Genomic DNA, 13,286 nt, shown 5'->3' with positions numbered 1-13,286 from the left:
CTATCGATAGTTTTACGATAATCGACTACAGATAGTCCTTTGTCCTTTTGTTTTTCTTTACTATCGGTCTGGTTCTCACTATCGGTGCTTTCGTTCCCGTCTTCGTTTTCGCACTGGCACAATGACAACGAAAACAGAATCAAGTTCGACGCAAGTTCTTTCCGTTTAGCTGTAATCTATGAATGATGCACTGCAAGCAGCGAGAGAAGATGCTCATCATAATCATCGTACTCACGAGACTGCAATGTTGCAGTCAATCAAATGCAGACAGTATCACGTGACCTTGCGGTTGATGTGAGCGGCATTGGAAGGTCAAGGTGTGCGTCTGAGGGAAAGCTGTTCTGAGTTGTATTGTAAAACTTGTGGGAGTTAGGCATTTTCTTTTTCTATTTTCACTGCTCCCCGATAGTTTTCCGATAGCTGACTATCGATAGTACTATCGATAGTTTTCTTACTATCGATATTTCGATTCTCATACGACCATCGATAGTATCGATAGTACTATCGATAGTTTTGTCCTGATATCGATAGTCCTGAGGGATATCGGCAGTAATCTAATTTTGGTCAGGCGGCGCTTGTGCTGGATAGTCAACCGATGGGCAGCAGTTGTTCAGTTTATTTGGCAGACAACACGTGCCAGACCTGGCCAGAAGCTGAAATCTGTGTTAGCAGCCCATACCTGTCAGGCAAGGTTTTGGCCCACTGTGTAGAGGAACCTTATTGGGAACGTCCCTGGAGTTGTGGACATACACGAGCGGCTAGTTGTGTCTATACCGGTCAGGTGAATGATGCGATGGCGGTAGGACACAGCGAGGGAAGTGAATTATTGCAGGAATCTGGGAACGCAACAGCTTAATCGCTAACGCGGCTAACGGGCTAACGAGGGGCGGGGCGCTCGTTAACTTCGACATTTGACACGTATTCACGTGACATGTGAGCCGATCCTTTAAGAGCGAAACGCATTGGACGTTTTCTCAACGTCAAAACGTCGCGCGTACGCCATGGCCTTGCACACACGGCGAAGAAACGCCAGCGAGGCGACCACCCGAAACGCATGGGACGCGTACGGAGCGAGTGACGCCCGCCACTGTTGCTATATTCGTCGACCACAAATATCTGTTAGAACGTGCTGATGCTCTTCTTTCCTGTTGTTCCTGCGTTCCTTCATTTCAGATACCATTAAAATGTTCACGTAAATTTAGTGTGATTGATAATGTCCCAAAAATGTATGCGAGCTGCTCATACGCCACCTTGTCTGCCGCACGACAGCCATGGTTCTGTCTACTTCTCCGAAAACGCGCCCAGACGCGCGCGAATATCTGTAGTCGACAGATTCCGGCGTACGCCCTCCGCGCGCGTTGAAAAACTAGTTTTTACGAGGTCACACGCACGCCGAGCGCGCGCGCGTCCTGAAAACGTCGGAAAAACGCTCCATGCGTTTAACCCTTTAGTTAACGGAACACTGGCGCAATCTCTGGCAGACGTATCGAGCGAGGAGCGAGCTCGTAACGTTTAACGATTCGTTCAAGCGATTCGGTAATAGCGAGTTTTAGGAAAACGTTCAGGTTTCACGATAACGCTTCCAAAATCATGATTAACCAATTGGCTCATTCCTTTGGAGTGGGTGACATCACGTTGCTGATACCTGATTGGCTAACAGCGATACGGAGTCGGAATTGGAGGGCGCTTATGATTTCCTAAAGCTCCCTAATATCTTCAGTTTATAGTCGCGTGCCTCGGTCTAATCGCGACGCACGAAACACGTTAACTGCGACACATGACGAAGTTCACGTGACTTGTGACGTCCTTGTTTTCGTTAACGTGACAGTGTCGTAATCCGCTGCTTGTCTAGCGATCTATCTAGCTCGTCTGCCTAACGGGTCATCAACCCACTCGTCAAGTCGTTAAGTTGTTTCAATGATGGCGACTTCTTGTGTTAGACAGACCATTTCCACACCTAATCAGCGAAGAAATGCATGCAATACAGGCAGAATTGTTTTATTTTGGGAATTCTTTTATTTGACGTGCTGCGCTTTTTCCGTTTACCGTAGAATTTTAGACGTTACTGTTTCCACAGAGTAAAGTGCGAGCTAGCTCCTGTCAAGCTGCTAAAGTAGTCGTTGCTGGAAACCTAACCGTACGTCTGAGATAAAATTGTAAGGCAGAACACAGGAGGGCGGGGACGCGACGTATATTATGCCATCACGTCACGCGAAGCACTGTTCACGATTTGCGGCAGCATCCCGCATACATGGCCCGTTCGTTTCATGCCTCGTTTGCCAACAAGGAGCAACCCATCTGTTTGGCACTTTGATTTGACTTGCAAGAAGCTGAGAAGGAAGAAAGGAAAGAGGAGGAAGAAGGCGGAAGCTGAGGAAGAAGAATGTAAGCCCAACTACCACAACAAAGGGCGCGTTAAGGAGGCTCCCGAGCGCCATAACCCGGGTTTTCATGGGAACGTACCCTTGGTGTCTCTACTTAATGGTGTTTGTGAGCCTATCCGGAAGCCGAGCGCCAGAGCCGCTGAGCGCGCGCCGCCTATCGAGCTTTCTTTTGTCGTCTGATTTTAAGTAAACATAGGAGTAGACCATAGCACTGCTCTATAATATTATAACTATTTACCACCGACATCCAATGATTCCGGAAACACAAAGAGCATGGGCGGTTGCAACGTGTTGCAACGGTTGCGCCCATTTCGAAAGGTAGTACACCGGAACATGCGTCACGCTCCGGAACTGGCCCCGCTCTTCCCCAGCGTTCCCCGGCTCTCCAGCTCCGAAGAAGGGTTGCGCCGGGTGCACCTGGGAACGTGCACCGGAAGTGACTTTGGAGGTGTTAAGTGATCCCCTGAAAGAGGGAATGTTCCCGGAGCACGAACCTAACGCGCCCAAAGAGAACAAATGAATCATATCGGTAGAAGGAGCGCCAGTCTCGTCACCAGACCGCTATTTGCTGACGCTCGTGACGTTATAGCATGTAAGGACATACCCTCCTATATCCTACGCAAGATGGCGGAGGGCTTCTTCGCTTGGAAGGTAACCCAGTCGGCTAACCGTGCACCTCGAAGGCGAAGGCGTTAGGATCCTTTCCAATTAGACGAGATAGATTTCGTTAAGTTGTTTCGCCAGTCTAAGAGCCCATTCCGCACGTTACGTCTGCCAGTGCAGTGGGGGTCTAGGATATTTCGGTGCAGGACATTTCGGTGCGGACATTTCGGTGCACGGACGTTTCGGTGCACGGACATTTGGGTGCAAAGCGTTACAGCGGCGGGGGATCACTGCAACGTCAGTTCCGGGGAAAATGGTCCCGGGAATGGCTGTCACGATGTCGACATATCGTAATAAAACAACGGGAAGAGGACGGCTTGGCATCAAAAGTAGTGTTGTCAAGGAATTTGGTTTACGTAGAGAAGAACGTGCTTTATGTATTTTTTGTGCACTATTCTGGATTTAAGATCTGATCTGCATGTGATTGTCTGCATGTATTATCTCGAAGAGGGTATCTTCAAGGTACGGATATTATGCAATTTGAATTCCATTTGTTGAGGACGTGCTGGTTACAGCTTTGGTGTAAGCATGTGATTAGACGTTATTCCCCTTGTATTCCAAAAAGTTACCAAGTTACCATGTCCCGTTCCTGTGTTCTCGTTTGAATAAAAACTCTGTACCTTCCCGTGACCCTTCAAGTTTGCATAAATGGAACAAGGGTCTTCAAGCATGGAATAAGCCGCTTTATCACATTATGGCCATCCCGTGAGTGATTCATTGTGATGGACTATGTTAAAAATTAGTGTGGTCCGCAGTAAAGGAAACCCTATACACACAAAAAAAAAAATTGATTTGAGTGACAAAAGTAACACGTTTAATGCGCTCCGACATGCACTACGCATAGGTTCAGTCAGTCAGCTTTTGCTCTCGAGTTAAGAAAACAAAAGATTGAGGTTAAACCACAGCAGCAGTACATAATTGTCAATCACGTAATTTATTATTTGAAATCATTTTATCATTTTAAGTGACCGCAATAATTTTATGGCTAGCGAATCTAACAGCTTTTGGAGGAGCACCATGGTAACATTATGTCGTTGTTGAGGTCTTAAAAATAAGCGGCAATCCCCGACGAAAAATTATGTAGGAATACAAGGGGAATAACGTCTAATCAAATGCTTCCACCAAAGATGTAACCGGCACGTCCTCAACAAATGGAATTCAAATTGCATAGTACCCGTACCTTGAAGATACCCTTTTCGGGGTAATACTCACTACAAAATGACAAAGCAATTCTTCATCTACTCTTGAAAAAAGAAATAAAAAAATCAATATCTGTACAGCCCCGACCAGAACGTGGGGCGCAAAATATTAAAAAAGAAAGCTTCCCAAAAGTTTAAAAGCCACGAGAGACCACGAACACATGCAGATCAGGGCTTCAATCTATAATAATACACAAAAATACACAAAGCACGTTCTTCTCTATGTAAACCAAATTTCTTGACAACGCTACTTTTGATGCCAAGTCGCCCTCTTCCCTTTGTTTTATTACGATATGTCGACATCGTGACAGCCATTCCCGAGACCATTTTTCCTGGACATCTCAGCAACGAAGAAAGATGGAAGTCACGGAAAGGTTAGCCAGCAGTAGGACTCGAAACCACATCCTCTGGATTACCGGTCCAGGGCTCTACCAATCCGCCACATGCGCAGAAACTGGCGCCGTCTGTTGGACGCGGAAAGAACTATAGGGCTTCCTTCGTTCGAGAGTGTTCGGTTAAAACGCTCTTGAAATATCGCAGTGGTTTCGCTTGTTTCTTGTCGTCCGTCTCACTGTTTCTTTGGGTGTTTGTCGGTCAGATCATGAAGAGTGAGAATTTCTGTCCATGATCGAGGAGGACGGCATCACGTTTCCGTTCTTCGAGCTCGGGTGGACAGTATTTTTTTTTTTAGCATGCTCTCATGCCAGAAGTTCTCACCAAACGCATCCGCCGCCTGGGAACCTTGGGGAATTATATCCCGTACAGAAAGTGTATAAATGGGTACTATGTCGTAGACAGTATCAGGGAGCTGAAGAACCGTCTAAGGAGGGTCCAGTCGCGAAGTGTAAAATTAATGTATATATTGTAACTCGTAGTGCATACTGTGCAACAAACATTTCCCCAGATGCGGTTCTCATAGCTGAGTCATTTTTATTACTTTGTTCATGATAAGGGCACTTCACAGATTACATTATGATAATACGATAATAAATGCACATTTGTTTAATACCTTCCCTGTGTCGTGTTAGGCCTCGTTTATAAAGGGCATTTGGAAATTACTAAGGTAGCAGCGTACATAAAATATCTGCTCAGCAATGTCCACTATGCTGATGGGAAAGGCCCGATCAAAAATGTGAAATTCTTTCACACGTCGGATCACACGTTCAACATGCACTCTTTCACTGGCAATTTCTCTTGTACTTTGAACACTGCTCTTGGATATCTGGGCTTCTCCTCTCACCCTAAATGGTGGATTGTACACTTCAATTCCTTGGGGGAGACACGAAACATTGAAACCCTTATCTACCATTATGGCATCACCCTCTTCGAAGTGATCTAACAATCCTCTACTCTGCACCATTTCCACATCAGATACGGACCCACCCCCAAGCCGGGAAACAAAGCTGATGTAGGTGGCCTCCGGAGGGGGTGGCCTCCGGGGGTGAAAGGGTGGCCTCCGGATTCTGACTTCAGTCGCATCGAGTACTAATCTTGTGTTGGGAGGCTTGCGAAAAGCTTTGGACAAATTCGTTTGTGTTACCTAGACGGTTGGAAATGCTGTCATGTCTCGCAATTCTTCCTGTTTTTTCACAGCCCAAACCCACCGAACCCGTTTTTGAGGATATAACATATCACACGGAACCCCCCCCCCCCACACACACACACAAAAAAAAAAAAAAGAACGTAACTTCTTGCCCTGCGCACATAGTAATTCGTACAGCCATAAGAGACGCAATTCACAGGCATGCCTTGCAGCAGCGGCGAAATCGCGTCTGTTTTCCAGCCAGTTCGAAACCCGACGGGAAGCACGAGGGACGGGGGGATGTGCGCATGCGCCGTGTTTTTTTCGCAAGTGGCGGATTCAGCTAAGCTAACACACCTCTCGAGCGACTTCCAAGGACGCGTCATCTGAAGGGACAAATCAACCACTCTCTCTCTCACTCATCCTCCTTTCACTCTTACATTTTTTCACTTCCATCTTTCTTCATTAATTTCTTAGGCACTTGAGGCTTTGTATGTATTTGTCCTTTCTATGTGTTCTAGCCTCAAAACCAGGGAAGGATAACGGACGTATTTTCGATTTCCATTTTCGTTACAGCTATATTTGCGTTTCCGTTATCCGTTTCTGATACCGGCCTTTCAATTTCGTTTCCGTTACGTTTCCGAAACTGTTTCCGGTAATGGAACGGCTATTACAGAGCTGCGGGAGGACAGGCCGTCCGGCTCTATTAGCACCCTGTTTTGCCCAAGTGCTGCTTCGGTGTCACGCGTACACACTACACAAGTAATTTCGCGTCGTTGGGATGCGCACTTCTTGCAAGCCTTAAAATGAATAATGTAGGAACATGTCTTTGGTCACTCGGAGTCCAGCAACTCAAGATGGGCGTTACCTTCATCCAATGTCGCATTCATAACCGGACGCTCTGACTAGTAAATAATATTGCCATGGTAACGGTAAAATGAAAAAAAGTACGAAATAAGCAACTAAAAATCGTAGGTGCCCATCCTCGTGCTATGGTGGAGTACAGTCATGTGTTGATGTCATGGAGTTCCGAGGACTGGGACGAGGTAAACGAGGGATGCACCCTCGAGATCCATTATTGTGCCTTCTTTCCATGCTCTCGTATACTATGTAGAGCATTACAGGGAATGGAGTCATCAAAATACAAAAACAAAAATGGAAAGTCACTCAACTTCCATCGCACAACAGGAATAGCCATTACCCGAATTCAATACCGGACGATAATTTTGGTTTCCGTTTCTGTTTCCGGTAATGGAGGACCGTGGTAAGCGTTTCCGTTATCGTTACCATCTTCAATTTCAGTAATATACCGTTTCTGTTTCCGTTACCATTACCGTTACCCTTCCCTGCTCAAAACATCAGTTCTCTCATGATCTCAGCAACGTTTTGCACCGAATTGCCCGTGCACCTGAATGTCCGTGCACCGAAATGTCCTGCACCGAAATGTTCGGATCCCGTGCAGGGATGTCACGGAACTAACGAGCCGTTAAACAGGGGCAGCGATTGCACCCCCGACGTATTGTTGATAAGGTCGCCCGTTTCGTTAGGTTAACGACTCGTTAGATCGTATCAGCTCGTTAAATCGAAAGCGTAATGCGATTAAGCCCCGCGCGGCAAGCGCATTCTAATCTTCCTCCAGTGAGATGGGTTGCTCCAAATGGGTTGCCGAGAAGATGACCATCCAACAGTTATCAGACATGCAAGGCTCCGATCCCAGTTTGTCAAAGTGTTTTCACGAGGTCGGAAAGACATTACGCAAGGCAAGGTACAGAATACTTGTTTGAGATCAAAGAGAAGCTGTTGTACCAGAGAGATTGATCAGTTAGTGCCAGTGGTGCCTATTGGCTTGCGTCCAACAGTGTTGCGGGAGGCACATGACACATTGATGGCCGGGCATCAGTTACAAAAGCGCACAGCTGATAGAATTCTCGCTGAAATTTTCTGGCCTGCGGTGCGGGGCGATGTTCAAAGATATGTTCGTTCATGTGATGTTTGTCAGCGGACGGTTCTCAAGACCGTTTTGGGGAGCATGTCAATGATTTCGGCGCCGTTCCAGAGGGTGGCTGTGGATGTAGTAGACCCCATATCACCCCCTACTCAGCAAGGGAACCGGTGCCTTTTGACTTTAGTCGATATTGCCACCAGATATCCGGAGGCGGTTGCGCTACGGAACAGTTACAGTTACGGAGACAGGTACGGAGCTACTGAAGCGCTGGTAGACACGTTTTCTAGACATGGTATACCACGGGAGATACTCAGTGATCGGGGAGCGCAGTTTACCTCCGACCTCATGGAGGAGGTGGCACGATTGCTGTCTCTCAGACAATTGCACACGACTTTTTACCAGCCGAACGGGAACGGGATGGTTGAGAAGTTTAGTGGTACTTTAATGCAGATGTTGAGGTGGATGGCTCAAGAACAACCCCGACATTGGATCGCTATATAGCTCCACTTTTGTTCGCTTACCGGGAAGTCCCCGAAGCTCGTTTTTCACCGTTTGAACTGTTATATGGGAGGACTGTACGCGGTCCCCTGACAATTTTAAAGGAGTTGTGGGTGGGACAAGCCTCTGAGGAGGCAACCCCTACGCAATACGTATTAGATCTACGTAGCAGGTTGGAAGCGACGTGCAAGTTGGCAATAGAGCAGCTGAGCAAAGCTAAAGCAAATCAGGCGAGGTATTACAATCGTAAGGCTCGACCTCGGGAGTTGCACGTGAGTCAGAGTGTGCTGGTGTGCCCACCGAACATAACAAGCTGACTACGCAGTGGAAGGGCCCGTACCAGGTGGTTAAACGACGCAATGACTATGACTACGAGATTCAGGTCGGGGAAAACACCGAAGTGTTTCACATCAATATGTCGAAACAATATATTATTCGAGATGGGGCTTATTGTGCGACGGTGTCCGTTGAAACCACACAGGAGGAGGAGGAAAACGTAGACACCACCACGATTAGTCTGGCTCAAGAGCGGACAACGGTTGGGACTACCCGACTACCTTGTAGTATGAATCATCTTCTGACTCAAGAGCAGACGTTCCGTGACGGTGACGTAAAGATATCGGAGGAGATCACTAGGCAACGAACTGCAGAGTTGCATGCATTGATTGAGCTCCGTGGGAAGCTGCACAAGCAGCACAATGTACCGAAAGTCGAGTGCAATGGGGGTGGACGGGTAGGTGGATCCCTTATATAAATGATTGTTGTTTTTCTTTTAGCATCGTATGTATTTTCTATGCATTCTATCGCCTTCTTATTGATATTTACTTTTTATTGCTAATTATCAATACAAACTCTATGTATCGACTTTTTATATATGTTATGTCTGTTGTGTGCATAGACTGCTGATAGGCTACATATTGGTTTCTTATTCATGTGGTGTGTATTGTGTGTTGTGCATACCCTGTCTATAGGCTACAAATTGGTTTCTTATTTATGTTCTGTGTATTGTGTGTTGTGCATAGGCTACCTATAGGCCTCATATTGCTTTCTTATTTATGTGCTGTCTATTGTGTGTTCTTCATAGGCTGCCTAAGACTACGTGTTGGTTTCTTATTTATATTCTGTCTGTTGTGTGTTGTGCATAGACAGCCTATAGGCTACATATTGCTTTACTCTTGTGTTGACTGCCGTGTGTTGTGCACAGGATACCTGTTGCCAACATATATTAAACGCACAGTTTCCAAAGTTATTTAATAATAGTAAAGGATTAAAGAGATGCTAATATAGCTGTTTATATTTATATTTCATGACGTTATTTCACACAAATATTTGACACAGGCACATCTTACTATATTGCATATACAGGGTGTCCCAACTTATTTTTTAAAAATACACTTTTCCCGAGATGAAATCAATTGCAATATAGCATATGCTGAAGGGCACTCCTTAGGAGGACATTAGCAAGCTCCTAAGGCAATGTCTTAATAAACTTTCAATAATTAACTTTTTAATTATAAAAGCTACGATGATGTCCCAATGATAACATCTGGTCCCCTCGGTCACCTGATACCGGAGCCGTTTTCAGAACAAAAATCCGTTCGATAGATCGTCCGCAAAAAATTCGTGAAGGAACACCTTTTTTTTTGTTTATTTTGTTCATTGCGCATCTTCGGAGACGCGTCTTTCCTTCACCCCCAATGTGAGAGGGTGGAAGAGCACACTATCGCCTCTTGCATCCTGGAAAAAGATTAACGGAAAACAGAAAATGCAACCCAAGATAAGGGCATTACAGATAGAGTCACCCGATACATTTGTTTTTGTTTGCTCATCTTCGACGCATGAGGCGGCATTGTGCTGTTCACCCTCTCACATTGGGGCCCTCCTAAGGAGTGCCCTTCAGCATATGCTATTTGCAATTGATTTCATCTCGGAAAAAGTGATATATATATATTTAAAAAATACGTTCGCATTTAGCTGGGACACCCTGTATAGATGTTTTTCATATTCTGAAGCAATGAAAAAGAAAACATGAGATGTCACAAAATGTGCACAAAAATGTAGTGCCTAGACACTTTTTTTTATTGTGTTTGTAGTGGATGACGACGACGTTACGGAAGATGGACAACGAGCCGCGTGACGTGCTGCATTCTTCAGCTGGCAATCAGCTGTTTCTCAGCTGACCGCGGCAGTCGCACATTAAACACTGCTCCAACAGGAACCCAAGGTCTAATGTTGGTATTCTTTAGACTTCCAGCTATCACAGTGGCGACGAGATGACTACGTTGGACGCAGCAGCAGAAAGCCAGTTCCAAGGAAGAGAATCGGCTACGCATCGATTTCATGGACCGGGGACCTTCGACCCTACAAAGGAAGACTGGAAGCTATATAAGATAAGGTTTCAAGCTTCATTGGATGTAGCCAGAATTGCGACGGATACCGACAAGAGGAACTTGTTCATAACGTCGCTAGGATCTGACACTTTCAAGCTACTGTACTCGCTGGTTCAGCCGAGGGACGTCACGGAAGTCTCGTTTGTGGACCTCATCAAAAAACTAGATGCGCCGAAACTCTTTAAAGAGTTCGAAAGAGCAAGGCTTTTCTCAGCAAAGCAGGCGGAAACGGAATCGGTGGCGCAATTTTTGACGAGGTTACGTGCAATTATCTCGAACTGTGAGTACGAGTCTGAGACAGACATTCGAGCTTCGTCGTTGTTGACGGCATTTATCGTCGGTCTACGGGACCAGAGACTCAGGGCAAGGTTAGTTCTTGAGAAGGGTCTTACCATAGATGCTGCCCTGAAGCTGTCGGAAAGCATACTTTATGCTGAACAGGAGTCGCGACTGCTGGAAGAAGGAACCGCATCGAGCAGTTCATCCGTTGCTAAAGTGCAAGATAAAAGCAAGGACTCTAAACCAGTTAGGTGTTTTCGATGTGGTAACTTCAATCACGCTGAAAGCGCGTGTCGATTTCGACAGGAAGAGTGTCGTTTGTGCAAGAAGAAAGGTCATATCGCTAAAATGTGCAAGAACAACCCCAGGATGAAAAAGGGGAAAATCAAAGCTGTCACGGATATATTTCTCGCGGAAGAGAGAGACGGCAAGTTTGTGCTTTGCACGATTTTAGGACAGGACGTTCAACTGCAAGTTGATACCGGATCTAGACATACACTTCTAAATCACCAGTCATGGATAAAGCTTGGGAAGCCGAAGCTTAGTCCACCTTCGTATAGCTTGCAAGGTTTCAACAAAAATCCAATTGCTCTCAAGGGTCAAGGGCAGGTAGAAGTTGCATACCAAGGTCGAACCCATCACCTGGAGATTGTGGTTACTGAGTCTCTCCACAGAAATCTTCTTGGCAGAGAATGGATTGAGAAGTTGGGAGTTGATCTTAACAAGCTGTTTGTGGGAGCTCTGGATAACGTACCCTCTTCTCTGACTAATACCTTAGAGACTCATAGGGAATTGTTCAAGAAAGGTCTCGGCAGATGCCAAAAGGTCAAAGTGCACGTTCAACTCAAAGATGGCGCGTCCCCGAAGTTTTTCAAACCAAGGCCCATTCCGTTCGCATTACGTTCCTTGGTTGAAAACGACTTGGAGAGACAGTGCAAAAATGGAGTTCTGACGCCGGTAGATTATTCAGATTGGGCGACACCAATTGTAGTTGTACCTAAACCTAACGGCGCAGTGCGCGTTTGTGGCGATTTTAGTGTATCGATAAACCCCCAACTGGATATCACACAGTATCCTCTCCCGAGACCAGAAGAACTTTTCGCTAAGCTCAATGGAGGCCCAAAGTTTTCAAAACTCGATCTTTCGGAAGCCTACCTAGAAATGGAGCTAGACGAAGAAGCGAAGAAGCTACTAGTCATCAATACACATAAGGGCTTATTTCAGTTTAACCGAGTGCCTTTCGGGATCGCTTCGGCACCGGCAATCTTTCAACGCACCATGGAGCACCAAGTCACAGCAGGGACATGTAGCCTGCTATCTAGACGACATTATTGTGACGGGCTGCGATGATGACGAACATAACAAAAATCTCGAAGCTGTGTTCAAAAGGCTCAAGGAATATGGTTTTGTATTGAAAGAGGAAAAGTGTGCCTTCTTGAAAGATGAAGTGGAGTACCTTGGACAGGTTGTGTCAGCAAAAGGCTTCTTCCCTTCTCCGAAGAAAGTTTCTGCGGCGTTGAACATGCCTGAGCCAACGAATGTATCCGAATTGCGAGCGTTTCTTGGTATGGTCCAACACTACAGCAAGTTTATACCAGGATTGGCAGACTTGTCATCACCGCTAAATAAGTTACTTCGTAAGAACATGCCTTGGTGCTGGTCTGAGGACTGCGTAGACGCTTTCGACGGCCTCAAACAGAAACTAACGTCTATCGACGCCCTAACCCATTTTGACCCGCGCAAACCAATCTATTTGGCAGCGGACGCCTCTTCAGAAGGAGTTGGCGCGGTTATTTATCATAAGATCGACGGAAAGGAGCGGCCGATAGCCCATGCCTCGAAGACATTATCATCAGCCGAGAGGAATTATGCTCAAATCGAGAAGGAAGCGTTAGCCATCATTTTTGGACTGAAAAAGTTCCATCAGTATCTCTGGTTACGACGGTTTACGCTATATACGGATCATAAACCTCTCACTACAATTTTCGGTCGAAAGAAAGGCATACCAGTCACTGCAGCTAATAGATTGCAACGGTGGGCATTGATTATGATTGGCTATACATACGACATACAGTATAAGCCAACTCATCAGATGGGAAACGCCGACGGGTTGTCGAGACTTGCACAGGGGCCGGATGATGATTTCGACCGTGCAATAGCGACTGACAACATAGCAAACGTGGAAGATGTTAACCTTCTTTCGACAGAAGCGATTTCGATGCTTCCTGTAACGGCGTCTTCTATCGCAGAAGAGACGGCAAAGGACCCGGTGTTTGCCCAACTCTCCCATCACTTACTAGAAGGTCGTTCTGCTGGGGAAGACAAGCCGGAACTTCGTGCTTACTTACACCGTGAAAGTGAGCTGTCGATTTCTCACGGCTGCATTTTACTGGGAATGCGTACGGT

Source organism: Ornithodoros turicata, chromosome 4 (genome assembly GCF_037126465.1).
Source record: "Ornithodoros turicata isolate Travis chromosome 4, ASM3712646v1, whole genome shotgun sequence".
NCBI classification, from domain to species: Eukaryota; Metazoa; Arthropoda; class Arachnida; order Ixodida; family Argasidae; genus Ornithodoros; species Ornithodoros turicata.
Note: the sequence above shows the minus strand (reverse complement) of the source record.